The following is a 16,643-nucleotide window of genomic DNA, read 5'->3' as shown; positions in this document are numbered from 1 at the left end:
AGATGCATTACAAGTAACCCTACTCCTAAAGGTAAATGTTTGAGTGAAAGTTTTTATCTCCTTTTTGCATGCTATATTTTCCCTATATATTACATAATTTTTATATATTACTGGTGCATTATAATTGAGAATAGTATTTGAACGTTTCACTTCTGGAAAGGGGATAAGTTGGGGAGAGAGAGTATCCATACCATGTGTGGCGGTTATATCCTTTGGGACTAAAATCAAGGCCGCTTGTCAGTATGATCTTATAATTTCCCTTGCATCATGTATAACTCCTATGCACCTAATCATTGAACTAACTTTAGGTTGGACCTCTGCTCGACAGTAATCTTGGTGGAGTGTACATACTGCTGAAAATATGCATTGTTGTGGCTCTTCTAAATTATATACATAAATGCCAACCGTTATTACAGTGGTTAAGTACACTTGTGTCATATCAAATTTACATGCTTTATCAATCAAGCTGTTTTCTCTTATTTCAAAGGATGGTATCTGTTGTGAATCTCCCCAGTCTCTTTTAATCTGGCCATCAATTTTTAAAACTGTGTATACCTTAATCTTTTTATATGTGATATTCAGACCTGCATTGCCCAAATGTCCATTCCTGGTCCAGTCTTCGGGGTCGGGGACATCATCTAGGTCTTGATGGGTGGTGCAGTTCTCTGTCCATCCAGCTGTGATGTAGAAGATCACAATAATGATCTCCGGAATCGCAGTTTTGCTGATCCGGTACATTCGGAGGTCCATTTCTGCTCAAATTGGGGATCTTCCTTATGCCTCGGAGCCGTCTTTTGTAATCTTAGTTTTAAAGGTCCTAAAGGTTCAGAAGTCCACTGCTTGTCTGGAGCTTTTTTCACTCGAGAGTAGTGAATCCAGGACGGCTGCTCCTTCACCTTGATTGCAGTGAAGGTGGTCAGTAACATTTGAAATGGTCCGGTCCACCTCTCTTCCAGTGGATTGCCTGAAAAATTTTTGATATAAACCCAATTTCCAGGACTAAAGGGATGGATAGCGTGATCCAATCCCTTAACTCTAGTTCCTAGGACACTCTTATTGATTTTCTCTAATTGTTTTCCCAAAGAAATAACATATTTTTGTAAATAAGAATTACCCAACTGGTTTAAATCTTCTCCTTTATATTTTGTCTGGTATGGTCTCCCATATAATATTTCAAAAGGGCTTAGGTTTTCTTTAGCTCTTGGCTTTACACGTAGTCTAAGCAGAGCTATGGGTAATGCTTGATACCAATACAAATCTGCTTCTTGACATATTTTGGCTATCTGCTGTTTTATCATGTGATTCATTTTTTCTACTTGCCCACTGGCCTGCGGCCTATATGGGGTGTGTAACTGCCAATCAATTCCCAATAGTTTGCTAACTTGCTGCACTATTTGTGCACAAAAGTGAGTACCTCTATCTGATGAGATGACTATAGGTACCCCAAATCGAGGTATTATCTCGTTCAATAACACTTTAGTCACTTCTCTTGCCTGGTTTGTTCTACAGGGAAAAGCCTCTGGCCATCCAGAAAAGGTGTCTGTAAGCACCAATAAGTACTTATACCCCCCTTTTCTTGGGAGTTCGGAAAAATCGATTTGCCAATGGTCTCCTGGTATGTTTCCTTTCCCAATAGTTCCTAACTGTACTCGATTACCTGTGTTGGGGTTATTTCTCAAACATGTTTCACACTGCTGAGTCACCTGTCGAACAGTGGTATATAAATTCTTCCCTATCCATCTTTGGCCTAAAAATTTATATAACGAATCTGCTCCCCAATGTGTCTTATCATGTTCTTCTCTAACAAGTCCCCACACTAGTTTGGCAGGTATAATCATTCTACCATCACTCAAATGAGCCCATCCCCGGGAAGGAACTTGTCCTCCTAATTCTCGTATGAACTCCTCATCTAATCTAGAATATTTAATGCCCTCGTGGTCATCCAGGTCTTGATTTCTATTGTCTGGAATTAAGGCTAGAATTTGTTCTTTCTGTATTCTTTCTGCTGCCTGTTTAGCCTCATAATCAGCCAATCTGTTACCTCTTTCTTGGTCAGTGTTACCCCTCAGATGTCCTCGACAATGCATGATGGCGACGCTAGCTGGTAACCGTACTGCCTCCAGTAGACGAAGTATTTCTTCTGCATGTTTGATTTGTTTTCCTTGTGCGGTTAGCAATCCTCGTTCCTTCCAGACTGCTCCATGAGCATGAACAACTCCAAAGGCATATTTGGAGTCTGTCCATATATTTATCCTTTTCCCTTTCGCCAGTTCCAAAGCCCTAGTCAAGGCAATAATCTCAGCCTTTTGAGCTGATGTCCCGGTAGGCAATGGTTGGGATTCAATTACCTTATTTGTTGTGGTCACTGCATATCCAGCCTTACGGATACCTTGTCGGACAAAGCTACTTCCATCCGTAAACCAGGAGTCCTGTGCATCCTGCAGGGGTTCTTCTTTCAGATCTGGTCTGCTAGAATACACAGCCTCTATTGTTTCCAAACAGTCATGTGTTAGTGGTTCGGTTGTTGCTCCACTAAGGAAAGAAGCTGGGTTCACAATGTTAGTCCTGGTATTTCAGAAACCTGGATGGGGAAAGCCAGTGATTCCCTTTTTGTTCTAATACAGCGGATACAGTATGCGAAACCAACACTGTCATCTTCTGGCCCAAGGTAAATTTCCGGGCTTCCTCAATATTTAGTATTACGGCCGCTACCGCTCGTAAACATCCTGGCCATCCTTTACTTACTTCATCTAATTGTTTAGAGAAATAAGCTACAGCTCTTTTGTATGGTCCCAGCCGCTGAGCTAAAACTCCTAGAGCTATTCCTTGTTTCTCATGAGAAAAGAGCCAAAAAGGTTTGGTTACATCAGGCAAGCCCAAGGCCGGGGCTCTCATGAGTTCCTTTTTGAGTATTTCAAATGCGTTCTGAGCTTCTTTGGACCATATCAATCTAATGGGATTATTTTTCAAAAGTTCATATAAAGGTTTCACTATTATTCCGTAGTTATAAATCCATAATCGACACCAACCTGTCATTCCCAAGAAGGTTCTGAGTTCTTTTACCGTCTGAGGAAGTGGGGTTTTACAGATGGCTTCTTTTCGTTCAGTTCCCAACTCCCGTTGTCCTCCAGATAATTCATATCCCAGGTAGGTCACTTGCTGTTGTACCATTTGAACTTTCTGTTGAGAGACTCGATATCCATTTAGTCCAAGAAAGTTTAACAAGCTCACAGTCCATTGGATACACTCAGGTTTGGTTTCAGTTGCTATTAACAGGTCATCCACGTATTGTAAAAGGGTTCCATTTTTGGAAGGAGGCTTCCATCCCTCAAGCTCACGTGCTAATTGATTTCCGAAAATTGTTGGACTGTTTTTGAAACCTTGGGGTAACACTGTCCAAGTAAGCTGGGTTTTCCTACCAGTGGTAGGGCTTTCCCATTCAAAAGCAAACAACTTCTGACTTTCTTTAGCCAAAGGCAGACAAAAGAATGCATCTTTTAGGTCTAATACTGTAAACCATACCTGACTGTTTTTCAATTTGGTAAGTAATGTATAGGGATTGGCAACTACAGGGTGTAAATCTTTAACAATTTTGTTTATTTCTCTTAGGTCCTGAACTACCCGATAAGTTCCATTTGGTTTCTTTACCGGCAGTATGGGGGTGTTATATTCTGATTCACATTCCACTAGTAGTCCATGTTGTAAAAAGTTCTTAATTGGACCTTCTATCCCTCTGCGATCTTCTAATCTCAGGGGGTATTGTTTTTGACGTATTGGGCTTGCTCCCTCCTTAAGTTGTATTACTATGGGGGTAGCGTGTTTCGCCCTTCCTGGAGTCCCTGTAGCCCAAACCCCTGGATATACCTGATTAATGATTTCTTCAAGTTCGGGTGATGACACAGTGGGCTTTTCAGAGTGCATTAGGGCTAGGCTCAAAATTTCAATCAACTGATCTTCTTTCACTTTTAATTCCATGGCTCCTTGATTAAAAACTATCACTGCTCCTAATTGCTCTAATAAATCTCGCCCTAACAGTGATTTGGGGGAATGTGGCAAGTATAAAAATCGATGTATTCCGATCTGTTTTCCTAATTTAAATCTAAGGGGTTCCGAAAAGAACGCCTTTCTCTGCTGGCCAGTGGCTCCTATTACATTTACAAAATCCTTGCTTACAGGCATTAATTCTTGATTTCTAACTATCAATTCAAATCGTTTTGCCACCTTAGAGGGATCATCTCGATACCCTCTAGCTACCTCCTTCCAGTCATTTAAATCAGTGGTGGAAAACGGAATTTTCACTCTAGCTGGTCCACTAGATCCCATTACTTCCCGTAACGGGGCTAGGAGTTGTGGAGCTCTCTGAGTTTTACTCCTGGTTCTTGCAGTAACTGGAGTAAAAGCAGTTGCCGCTTCCCCTTCTTCCTCACCGCTACCGCCACCCTCTGTCTCAGGGAATGGCGACTGGGGTGGAGAAAGCGGATCTGGCAATGGAGGGGGGGGCATTCCCAAATCCTCAAGCTGATCTTCTGTTTCCTCTTTCCTCTTACTGGATTCTGTCACTTTTAAACACCTTTGTCCAATACTACATGCCGAGCAACATCTCTTCATTTTCTGCTGCCCCTTCCTTTTATCTTTATGTTCTTTCTCGAGGGACAAAACTAAAGGGTCTTGCGGTGGTATATTAAATCCGCAGTCCTTTTGCCATTCAGGATGATTTCGCAAAGTGAAAAACATATCCGCATACATAACCTCATCCCATTTTCCTTCTCTCCGTAAGAACAACATCAACTGCAACATAGTATTATAGTTTAGAGTCCCATTATGAGGCCAATTTTCTCCATCATCTAATTTGTATAAGGGCCACCATTGATTACAATATTTTATCAAAGTTTTCTTATTCACGTTCCCACCTGACGGTCCTCCTATATTTTTCCAATGTTTTAAAATACATCCTATGGGGCTCTTTTTCACAATTCCGCCACTTTGCTGTTCCCCCATATTTGCTAATTTAACACAGTACAGTTAGAGGATACAATCTGTCTCCTCAATATTCCTCCCACTGCATCCACAGCTGGCAATTAGGGCACTCAAGATCAGTACAATCTGGATTAGACCCAAACCAGTGAAAAAATCTTAAAACAATTTTAACGCTTAACACTTATTGTTTGCTTTACACCCGTTATCTGGGTGGAAAGGACAATATCCATTTATATGACCGATCATATTCATCCAGTCAACCAAATATACTCGCTTTGTTCATCTCCGGCCGCACCCCTCGCGGGATAACGGAACCGCGGATCAGAACTCCACACTCGCTTCGCAGCTGTGCCGCGTCTCAGTCATACAAGAGCTAGCTCAATTCATTCACACACCTTTTACCAAATCCAAATCAACTTTCAATAAACAATTCCTTTAAACAGTTCCAATTTCAATACCGATAAGTTACTACCACCACAAAGTACGTTAATGCAAAGGTACTTAGCTTTACTCGCGACCGTACCTAACGTACTAAAACCAAGTGTATGAAATACAAAAGTACAAAACACAGCATGTGCTCATACCCGCATACACAAACCAAACCAAGTGTACGAAATACAGGAGTACAAAGCACAAAATGTGCCTGTACCCGCGTACACAAACCAAGTGTATGAAATACAGAAGTACAAAGCACAAAATGTGCCTATACCCGCATACACAAACCAAACCAAGTGTACGTAATGCAAGAGAGCGCAGCACAACCTGAGTTGCGCAGCACAACTCACGTACACAGTATGCCCTCAGGCACTAGTAGCCTGGCATACAGCGCCCTGCGTAGGACGTCTCCTACGACTTATGGGAACCCCAAATGACCGGTTCCAAAAACCAAAACTCTTTTTTTTTTTTTTTTTTTTTTTTCTCTAATTTTTCTTAAAAGAATACCTTATTTTCTAGATGGTCCTTGTCTGCCCCCGCAGTGATCCGTATGAGGCGAGGAGTCCCTCCGGGAAGATCCCGGGGGTACCCTAGGGAGTCCTGTTCTCAGAGGGTCCTGCAGCCGAGCAGAGAGGGTCCCATCTGGGGTGCCAGAATTGATGCCGTGAAAGACGAAATCAGGACTCAATAGTCGGGATGACTATTAAGCAGGTATCCTTTATTGCAGCGCTGGACGCACAGGGGATAGCTCCTCCAAATGTGCGTGCCCGACAGAGTCAGTTTAACAACATATATGCACACCATACATACATATTCATGCAAGGAGTTTTAACATATTCATTAGTTTCCAGTAACTCATTACCATATGCTACCTCCCTCTTGGAGCCCCCCATTTGTCAGAGATAAGATAACATTGTGCTGGCCTCACAATTGCTATCTACATAGGTACCTTCCTGTCTTGTTACTTATCGTAGCTCTGCAGGGGTGTAGGCCCCTATTTGTGGTCAGCCAAGTTATATTTGCTAACTCATACTTAGGTAAGCAAACCTTCAAGCCATACCTAGCCTTATTCTTTAATTCACCAGCCCGAGTCCTTACGGCACCGGGAAGCTTCGCTTCCCCCGAGCCCGCCCAGGCCCCGGCCAGCGGCTCGGGGGGGACGGCGGCCGCGGCGGCTCCCGGGGGGGGCCCCGCCGGGGCCGCGCCTTCGCCCCCCGAGGGCTCCGCCGCCGAGTCCCCTCTGCGGGCGGCGCGGGCGGCCCGGGCACCCCGGCCCCGCCACCGCGGCCCGGCCCGGCCCCGGGCAGCTCCCCCCGGGCAGGCGCCCCCGCTCCTCACCTTCGCCTGCAGCTTCCGCACCAGCACCGCTTGCCGGGGCCGCGCCTCCTGCCAGCTCTGCCGCCGGCGCTGCAGGGAGCCCGGGCCCGGCGCCGCCATGCCCCCGCTCGCCAGCCGGGCTCCGCCGCCGGACGGGCCCCGCGGCGGGGGCTGCTCCGCCGCCTGCCCCGGCGGACCGCGGCCCGGCGCCTGCCGGGGCGGGCGGAGCGGCTGCCCCTGCCCGCCGGGCGCCGCCGGGAGCCGCGGGGCGGGAGGGCCGGGCTCGCTCGGGGCCGCTCTGCGGCGGCGCTGCCCTCGGGGCTGCGGGGCTGCCGCGGGGGAGAGGCCGCCCCGGCCGCGGGTGGCTCCGGCAGCTCCGCTCGGAGACCGGCCCCGGCCCCGGCCCCGGCCCCGGCGAAGGTTGGGGGCGGGAGGGGGGAGCGGGGGGAACCGGTCCCCGCCAGCGGGGGGTCCCCCGGGGGGGAGGGCGAGAGCCGGCGCCGCGGGGACGGGCCGCCGCCCGGCGAAGGCAGCGGCCCCGCCGGAGCCTCTGCCGGAGGCTCCAACTTCAGCCTCGGCTGCCGCGGGAGCGGGAGGCCCGGCCCGGTGCGAAACCCCGACGGGCCCGGGGGCAGCTCCCGAACCTTCTCCTCCCCGATGGGCAGCGGGAGGGGCCCCGGCTGCCGGCAGGGAACGGGGGGGTGGCGCTGTGCTCTCCCCTGCTTTCCCCCTCTGCCCCTCCCGGCTCCTGCTCAAGCCATAACCACCGGTGGCAGATGTGATGAGTTGCCCCCGCACTTTGCTGGGGGGGGACGCAACGGGGGGGGACGTGCTGGCAACGCAGCCAAAACACTGTCTGGAGTGGGGACCTCGGTGCTTGGTTCCCGTGGGAATATGACTCTAGGTCAGTTATCTCACTCCAGAAATAGCGGACAGCCCAAGAGCCCCTGGAGCTCTCCTGCAGGGCAGCGGCTGCAGGCCAGGATCTCCCCTTGAGTGGGGACGCTCGCTTAAGGTCCTGCCCCTCGAGGTGCAGAGATTCGTTGCCGCAACAGATTCTCGGGAAGTGACTACTAGCATGCTAAACTCTGAAATCTTAGCCAAGCGATAGAAAGGACGTGTGCGGAAAACCCCATAGCCAGAGGTCGATGTTCACAAAGGAGACAGAGGAGTCCTGCAAAGGCTTTATTCGAATAAAGGGAGAGTCCCCTGGGGCATATCCCTGTGGGGTCTCTCCATTTGCCGGAGGACGCAGCCTCCCTTTTATCCTAATTCCCCGGCCGCACGTAACCCTCTTCCTTTCCCCATTGGCTGAGGTACTTGGAAGGTACAGACTTCTCGATCCGCCTATTACATCAAAGTTTAACTTTTGCTGTTTTTAATTGTCCAACTTTTGCAGTTTCACTTATTTCCCCTAGTTTTCAGTTACCTCACTCCTGCAGCTTCAATTAACTCTCCTCTTCTTTTGGTTGTCTCACTCCTGCCATTTCCGTTAACTTCCCTGTTTGTGGAGACACTCTTATCCCTATTTTCTTATCAGCCCCTCCTCTGTTTATTTCACTATTTGTCTTTACAACCTTTAGTCACCGTTCATTGGACCTTTTCCTCTTGTCTTCTTTTTGGTTTTGGAGCTATTTGCAGAGCCATCATCTTCGGTCCCCTTGTAGCTAATTCTGGGTCACTGGGCACAGCTACGACTTGCATTCTTCTGACTCCATGCTGAATGAGCTGCATGAAACAAGGTATCCTACATGGTACAAAAATCAGAGCTGCTACCGCACAAAGGGAGAAAACCACCATGCGTTTAACCCATGGTCCACCAGGCAACCACGAGAACATGTCTAATTCCCATCCTTTCCCGGTTTGAACTGGCACGTGAGCTAGTTTTCTCATTCCTTTTCTTATCTGTTTTACTACCGCCCCGTGATCATGGATTTGTAAACAAGAGCTGGGTTCCTTTAGTTTTCCACCAACTCCCCCTTCTTCTGCTAGCAAATAATCTAGGACCCTTGGGTGTTGGAAAATTGCATTCCTCATCTGAGCAGATTGGTCTGCAAGAAAGTCAAGAGCCTCAGCGCTCTGGTTAGGTAAAATTGCAAAAACCGGCTTGTAATCTAACTATCCTATTTAAATTATAAATGGGGTCTCTTGCTCCAGAAATCACCTGGTGGGGATTCCGTGCTGCTGGTCCAGAATACCGTATAATTCGTTCAGGTTCATCTGATGTATAATTCATCTTTTCCCCATGATTGGGAACCCCCTTTAGTTAGGGATTTATCAGTTGCTCGTCGTTCTCTTATCAGATCATCCTATCCATTAACCCCTAACTCGTTTCCTTGAACTTGTGGTAATAAGGAAAATAACGGTCTCATATATCCTATAGAACGTATCCCTGAGCGCTTTGGAGGTAACCTTTGGTAGGCGTGTTGCCCACAAATCCAGTAATGGCCCTTCAAAGCCCAAAGCCATTCCCGTTAGCGAATGGGCCTTCCCATGTTTCATTATCCTGTGGTATTTCACAGTATAGAGTATCTTTTGATCCCAGGGGTCCTCCTGCTATATCCCGGGGCTGCTGCTTGTGGACGGGGGTTGTTCAGTGACCTCCTGGCTGTTCCTCCCTTCCCAAGGTGTGAGGATCTGGCCAAAGGGAACGTCCTCTTGCGGGGGCACCTCGAGAAAGCGAGTGAGGTGACTTCAGCCCTTAAAGGAGATGTTGGAAAACTGAGGGCGGATTGGATGGGGGCGCAGGAGGAGCTGGAAGCGAAGGAGAGAGAATGGCACCGGGAACGTGTGTGGAATAATTCCTAAAGTAAAAATTTTATTAAAAATATAGCATTGTTCACACATTAAGGAAAGGTATAAAATGGAAGCGTTTCCAGGGTAGAATACAGCAGATACGGGAACGAGGTGATCCTATGGAAGTGATAAGCTGCATATTTGCTACCCTGAGCCAACAGTCTGTCAGATTTTGACAAAATGCTGTCCTTTGTGCGAACTTTGCTCATTATAATGTCATTATAATACCAAAACACACCTCCAGCCCGAAGGCTACCCGCCTCCAAGGTGCAACCACTCGTCCTTGAGTCTGCGCCCTGAATTTTTCGTAAACTATACCTTTAAAAGCGAGGCGAGAGAATTTTACACCAAGCCTAATAAAGGTATTTATGACTAGAGTCACTCAAACTCCACCTTGAAGGTAAAACATAGTATAAAACTAGCCCAAGAAGGGGGGGATGCTAGGGAAGACCCCATCGTGAAGAGGTCAGGGAGGACCCCGTCACGGACTGCCTTTGACTTGCGGGACCAGTCGAGGGGCTGAGCCTTTCTTCCCCCCCATAGGGAGGCCTTTGGGTAAGACTTAGACTATACCGAGTGCTTCCTCGGGAAACTTAGAAATCTCTCTAGAGGGTTATTTTTGTTACATTTATAGCCAGGCTGTATTGTTTGGAACTTTGTCGCACGCTTTGTACCATGAACAAACCATATTTTACTTGCACGTGCTTTGCAGACAGTGTATTTATCACCGGCAAACCATAAGAACCTTTGTATCTGTTGCTGAAATAAACTGCACTGCTTAAGTAGCTAGCCGTTTCGGTTTCCCATTGAACGCCACCAAACATTAGAGTGCGGCCGTGCTAGTTCATGAGCACGACTAGACTGAAGGTGCAGTCCACTATGACTGTATCTGGACTCGTGACAGTTAAATATATTAAACACGACTGGACTGATAGTGGTGAATTGGGCATCCCTCAGGATTTAAACCTAGCCGCACCTAGCCTCCCACCTCGGTGAGGAGTGTTAGAACGCAAGGGGGTTTATTTTCTGCCAAAACTATTTTGCCTATTAACGCAACAGACGTGAGGTGAGGGAGGGGCTGCGGGAATGTCAGAGGTGATGCCAGCGTGGCACGAGAATGTGTTTTATTTTTGGCCCAGAGACCTCCCTGTGAGAAGGTTGTGGCGGTTTTGGGGATGTGTTGGTGCTGGGGATGTGCTGGTGTTGGGGATGTGTTGGTGCTGGGGATGTGCTGGTGTTGAGGATGTACTGGTGTTGAGGGTGTGTTGGCGTTGAGGGTGTGTTGGTGTTGAGGATGTGCTGGGGATGTGCTGGTGTTGGGGATGTGCTGGTGTTGGGGATATGTTGGTGTTGAGGATGTGCTGGTGTTGGGAATATGTTGGTGCTGGGGATGTGTTGGTGCTGGGGATGTGCTGGTGTTGGGGATGTGCTGGTGTTGGGGATGTGTTGGTGCTGAGGAGCAGACAGGGCTGGGAGATGGAGGGGTGGTGGTGATGGAAGCAAATGGTGGTGATGGAAGAGTCCCCCCTGCTGTGGCCGTGCTGCTCGGTCCTAAAGGCCAGTGCTGCTGCTGCTGGTAGTTCTCTCTGGTAGTTGTTCAATCTCCGCCTGGAGCCGTGAGAGCAGAGAGGTCTGTGTGTTTTCAGATTGCGAGCAGCCAAGGGAAGACCAAGAGGGGCCTCCCTCACCGACAGCAAATGTGAGAGTGGCCTTGGAGGGGCTTGTCTTTGTCGTCCTCCCCCAAGACACCTGTGTGTGAGACACCTCTGCAAGGGGAGATGCTGAATGAGGGTCACTTGCTTTGCTGATGTCCCCTCCTGCAGGACAAGGGTGGGTGTTCCCTCCTGTGCAGTCGGGTGGCAGCTCTGCTGAGGCTGCTCCTGTGGTGGCTCTTCAGTCCCCAATGCCCTGTTGGAGTAGTTCTTGAAGGAGACCTGGCCATGGTGGTGTGACCCTCTCCCAGCTGAAAGACTTGTGCAGTGACGGCGAAGGCTGAGCTGGCATTTCTTTTTCTCTTTGCATCTGTAGCTTTATGACAAGTTCAGAAGGGGTGAACGTGGCCGTCTGCTCGGCCTGTGGCGTCAGGTGGACACCTTCTGCCGCCGTTTCCTGGAAATGAAGACTGCCACGCACCGGTGAGTAGAAGCTGAGGCCAGATGTCTGCAGAAAAAATGTGGCTTCCCTTCAGATCTCTCTGGGGTTCCTTTCTCTCTGCAAACAGAAGTAGCACAGCCTCCTGTGTCAGGAGGCAATTTCAAAGTCTGGGTTACCGTCAGCCATTGATCTTATTGGATTATAAGCCTTCCTTAATGCCGCGAGTGTGCCTGACCTACTGTGTAATTCTCCTCCTCTTTGTGATTCGTTGGTACAACATTTTCGGTTTATTCTCACACCACCTTCCTGAAATGTTTGTTCTGTAGATATTGTCGTCAGCCTCTGAGCAGCCACTTGCCGGGGTGTTCCTTGCAAGCCTGAGTGCAGAAGGCCTTGGGGGCAAGAAGGGCCATTTTGCAGCATGAAGCATCTTAACCTGAATCATCCTGTGATCCTGTGATTATTGGATGGGAAATTCATAGCCGTCTCCCCAAAGAGCTTGCAGGCTCTTTGATCCATTCCCCGCTGAAGGCAAAAGTGATTGTGGGAATAGTCATCTGGACTTTCAACGTCTGTCTGACCCCCAGAAGAACTTTGGCCAGGCTGGTATCCAGCGTAGGAAAGAGGAGAGAGAGAACCAGGAGGCAGGAAGCTGTTAATTTGTGAGCACCTGAATGTTTTGGAAAGGTTCTGTGATTTCTGGAAGCTTGTTTTACTTTCTCAGTGCTGAATGTTTCCCCTCCATCAAGGACAAAGAGTGATGCAGGTCTGGTCAGGAAATGCCAGCGTTCTTGAGGTGTAAATAGAAAGGGGTTGGAAATCATCCCAACTGCCGTTTCTGGGACATAGGATGTGCTCTTGGGTTTGGAAACGAGAATGTTTTTATGTTCAAACCTTGTTTGTCTCTCCCCTTCGCAGAGACTGAAGGACTCGGAGGCACTTGGAGAAAAACATTCCTCATTACAGCGTGAGTTGGTGGTCGTGAGGGAGACACTGGAGCAATCGCACCTTCAGAGGGATCTGCTGAAGCAAAAGAGAGATGAGCTTACCATGGCCCTGGCGAAGGTATGGTCACCTTGTGATAGCAAGGCCACCACAGTTGCTGTTTCTGGCAGCAGCAGACAGGGACAATCATAGACGCGTAGAATCATGGAGGTTGGGAGGGACCTTTCGAGTCCTCGAGTCCAACCGCTACCCTCACACCGCCAAATCCTCCACTGACCCCTGTCCCTCAGCTCCACCTCTGCCCGTCTTTTCACTACCGTGTTGCTCCTCTTCTGTTCTCCCACTGTTGTTTAAGTACAATGTTGGTCTCCTTCTTGGGAAATGGTGGTGAGAGCAGGCAGGTCTTTGGGGCAGTCTGTCCTCACGTGCTGATTGGGAGCGCTGAACTGGGAGTATGTCAGAGACACGCAGGGGATGGGGAGTTGCTGCTCTCTTCTTGACTGTAAACCTGACTGTATTTTATTTCCTCTGTGCTTCCGTGGCGGTGGCTGGAGCAAGAGAATGGAGCTCTGTCGGGTAAAGTGGAGGAGATGGAGAGAGCAAAGGTCTCTGCCCAGGAGAAGCCGCGCTTGTGTAGAAGAACAGATGGAGAGCTCTGCGCAGAGAAAGCCCCCCTGGAGCAGCTGCTGAAGGAAGCAGAGGAGCAAGAAGAGGGGCTGCGGGCAGCGCTGAGGATCCGGGCAGAGGAGAAGGAAGAAAGCCAAGAGAAACTCATCCAGGTGGGACCAAAATGCTGGTGCTTCTGGGTGGGCGTTTGGCTGCTTGTCTGGGTGAAGCTGTGCCTGTGTTGGCCTCCTTTTTGGCTTTGATAAGCTGCCGAGAGAGGATGTAATCCATGAATCCACTATTCTCACCCGTGGCAAAAGAGACAAACTGTGTAGCTCTGAGTCCTTTGTCTGAGGGAAAGCCCAGGGCTGCATCAAGGGCTTTGGCTGCATTTGGTCCCGCCTTCAGGTTCCCCGGCAGCAAGAGTGGGCTCGCAGTGGCCTGGAGCAGTTGTGCCAGGAGTCCTCTGGCCAAGGGCAGGCACTGGCCGAGGTGTCCGCAGAGAAGGAATTGCTGCTGCGGGAGAAAGCTGCCCTGGAGGTGCCACTGGCAGCCGTGGAGCGGGACAGAGAAGGCCTTTCCGAGCAGCTGGCAGAGGCCAGGTAAGGGCAGGGAGGAGACCCTGGGGCAGGGCGTTGTTTGATGTCCGTGATGATAAAGGTGGTCATCGTTCCACCAGGGTTTATTGCATCCTGTGTGCTTTCCACTTCCATGGCCAGCAAAACTTGGCTCTGAGTTGAGCCATAATCAAACCATGGAGATGTTTCCTGAAACCTGAAGTTTCTCTCTGGTCTTGGATTGTTTTTCTGTGCCTTTGAACATCGGTCTTGCCTTATGCAGGAGTTTGACGTGGGATCTTCAGAATTCGAGGCTGTTGCTTGTGGACGTTGTGAGCAGGACGCTGCCCTTCAGGGTGAAGCCAGAGCCTCCCGCAGAAAATCTGGAGGGGCTCCTGTTTCTAAGCGAAGGCATGTTAAGTGTGGTGCAGGACCTAGAACTGGTGGCACCAGCAGCAGGGGAACCTCTCTGGAATTCTCGCCAGTCTTCAGGGCTTCTTGCCCGTCGCTGATGTCTGTTGAACTGGAGCATATTTACTTTGGAGGGCCAGAGAGTGGTGTCATCAGAACCAGGGGCTTGTTGTCCTCCTGGAAGATACAGCCTCCATTGTCCATCCATTGTTTTTCTTGCTGGCACAGAGGGTGTGGGCGCAGCTCCCCGTGTGCCAGGGATCAGAGAGCAGCAATTTCAGATGCGGTTATTGCCATCACATTGGGCTGGGCTCTCTGTGCTCTGCCAGGTGACAAGGGAAGCCCGGCCATTCCCTCCGAGGGGCCCACGTTGCTATTTGAAATGGCAGAAACGGGCTTTCTGTGTACGAGAACCTGGAATCCAGCCTGTTTGAGGCTCAGCAGCACTTATCTCAGGGAAGGTGGTAGAAAACCAGCCCAGTGGTTCTGACTGTACTGACCTTAAACCCTTTGAATTTCAGCATAGGAGGGATCTTAACACGCCTTCGCTTAGAAACAGAAGCCCCTCCAGACAAACAAGGTCTGAATGTAAAAACATTCTCGTTTCCAAACCCAAGAGCACATCCTATGGCCCAGAAAGGGCAGTTGGGATGATTTCCACAAAGCAGCACAAAGAAGAGGAGCATTCAACAGTAGGTCAGGCACACTCACGGCATTAAGGAAGGCTTATAATGCAATAAGATAAATGGCTGTGACGTTTGCTGTGGGTGAGGGAGGCCCCTCTTGGTCTTCCCTTGGCTGCTCGCAATCTGAAAACACACAGACCTCTCTGCTCTCACGGCTCCAGGCGGAGATTGAAGAACTACCAGAGAGACGAGCGCTCCTGTGTCACTGCCCGACAGCGCCCAGCAGCAGCAGCACTGGCCTTTAGGACCGAGCAGCACGGCCACAGCAGGGGGGCCTCTTCCATCACCACCATTTGCTGACACCCCTCCTGACCCATTTGCTGACACTGGGTGCTGACACCCAGTCCCGTCTTCTGCTCCTCAACACCAGCACATCCTCATCAGAGCCACAACCTTCTCACAGCGAGGTGTCTGGGCCAGAAATAAAACGCATTCTCAGGCCACGCTGGCATCACCTCGGACATTCCCGCAGCCCCTCTTCACCTCACGTTCCCGGTGCCATTGTCTCTCCTTCTCTTCCAGCTCCTCCTGCGCCCTCATCCAATCCACCCTCAGTTTTCCAACATCTCCTTTAAGGGCTGAAGTCACCTCACTCGCTTTCTCGAGGTGCTCCCGCAGGAGAGCATTCCCTTTGGCCAGATCCTCACACCTTGGGAAGGGAGGAACAGCCAGGAGGTCACTGAACAACCCCCGTCCACAAGCAGCAGCCCCGGGATTTCCCGGCTCCCCCAACACTGACGTTGGTGTCAAACTGAGAGGCAGGAGAAGCGCTTTCTCGCATGAACTGAGATCTCTCAGGGCTGGCAAACTCATGTGCTTCTCCTTTAGCCTTCCGTGTCCTTCTACAGCTTTGCTTTCCCTTCCTCTTCAACTCGGACCATGCCCACAGGTAACGGCTGCCTCCCCTTCGTGCTGCCTCATCACTGGATGCATCCCCTTTCTCTGGCCTTGTCCCCACTCCCTCACCTACTGCTCCAGGGCATGACTTAGGCTGGGAAGGGACCCTTGGAGCTCAGCCGGAGGAACCCCCTGCTCAAAACAGAGCCATGCAGCACACACCCCTATTACTGCCCCACACAACAGGTTGTGGACCTTTCTCCTTCCAAAAGGGCTTGCCCCACCGCTTCCCTTGGGGACACTGGGGAGCACTGACAGCTTTTCCCTGCCTTCCAGGAGCAGCCAGGACACCCACTAGGAGGGAACGCTTCTTCCTTCTGCCTTTGCTGCTCCTCTTCCACCTGAGGCAGGGCTTTCTCCAGGCTGTGGTCTTCTGTGGCTTCCCACCTGCCTGGGGAGGGATCCCTGAAGAAGAAAGGGAATGTTTAGTCCACTTCTTGTGTTCCCTTCACTGCTGTTCGCATCCATCGCTTTCCCCTCCCTTCCTTGGGCCTCTCAGGAGCTGAGATGCCTCAGCTGAGGTGAGGCATCTCAGGTGGCTTCTTCCAGGCATAACAGTCTGGTCACTACAGAGAGGAAGGGAGGGGAAGCTGTCGCTCACCGCCAGCAGCTCTCCTCAGTCTCCCACTCTTGCACTCTCACAGCTGGGTATCCTCAGCTCATGACCGCCAGTGCTCGCTGCCACCCGAACCCCGGGAATGGTGCGGGACATCAGGTGCAGGAGCCCAGGAGTTGCAGGGGTTCAGCCGGTGACAGGGAATGGGCACCTACAAGGACAGAGTCAGAAAGCCCTGATGAAAGCCCAAGGGCAGGAAGAGGCAGGACTTGCTTCCCCTTTCTGTGGGAAACACCCTTGACAGGGAGCTGTTTCTAGCCCAGAAGAGAGAGCTGTTGCGGGCATGGAGCAGGGGATGGCTCTGGC

Source organism: Numenius arquata, chromosome 12, assembly GCF_964106895.1.
Source record: "Numenius arquata chromosome 12, bNumArq3.hap1.1, whole genome shotgun sequence".
Taxonomy (NCBI): domain Eukaryota; kingdom Metazoa; phylum Chordata; class Aves; order Charadriiformes; family Scolopacidae; genus Numenius; species Numenius arquata.
Note: the sequence above shows the minus strand (reverse complement) of the source record.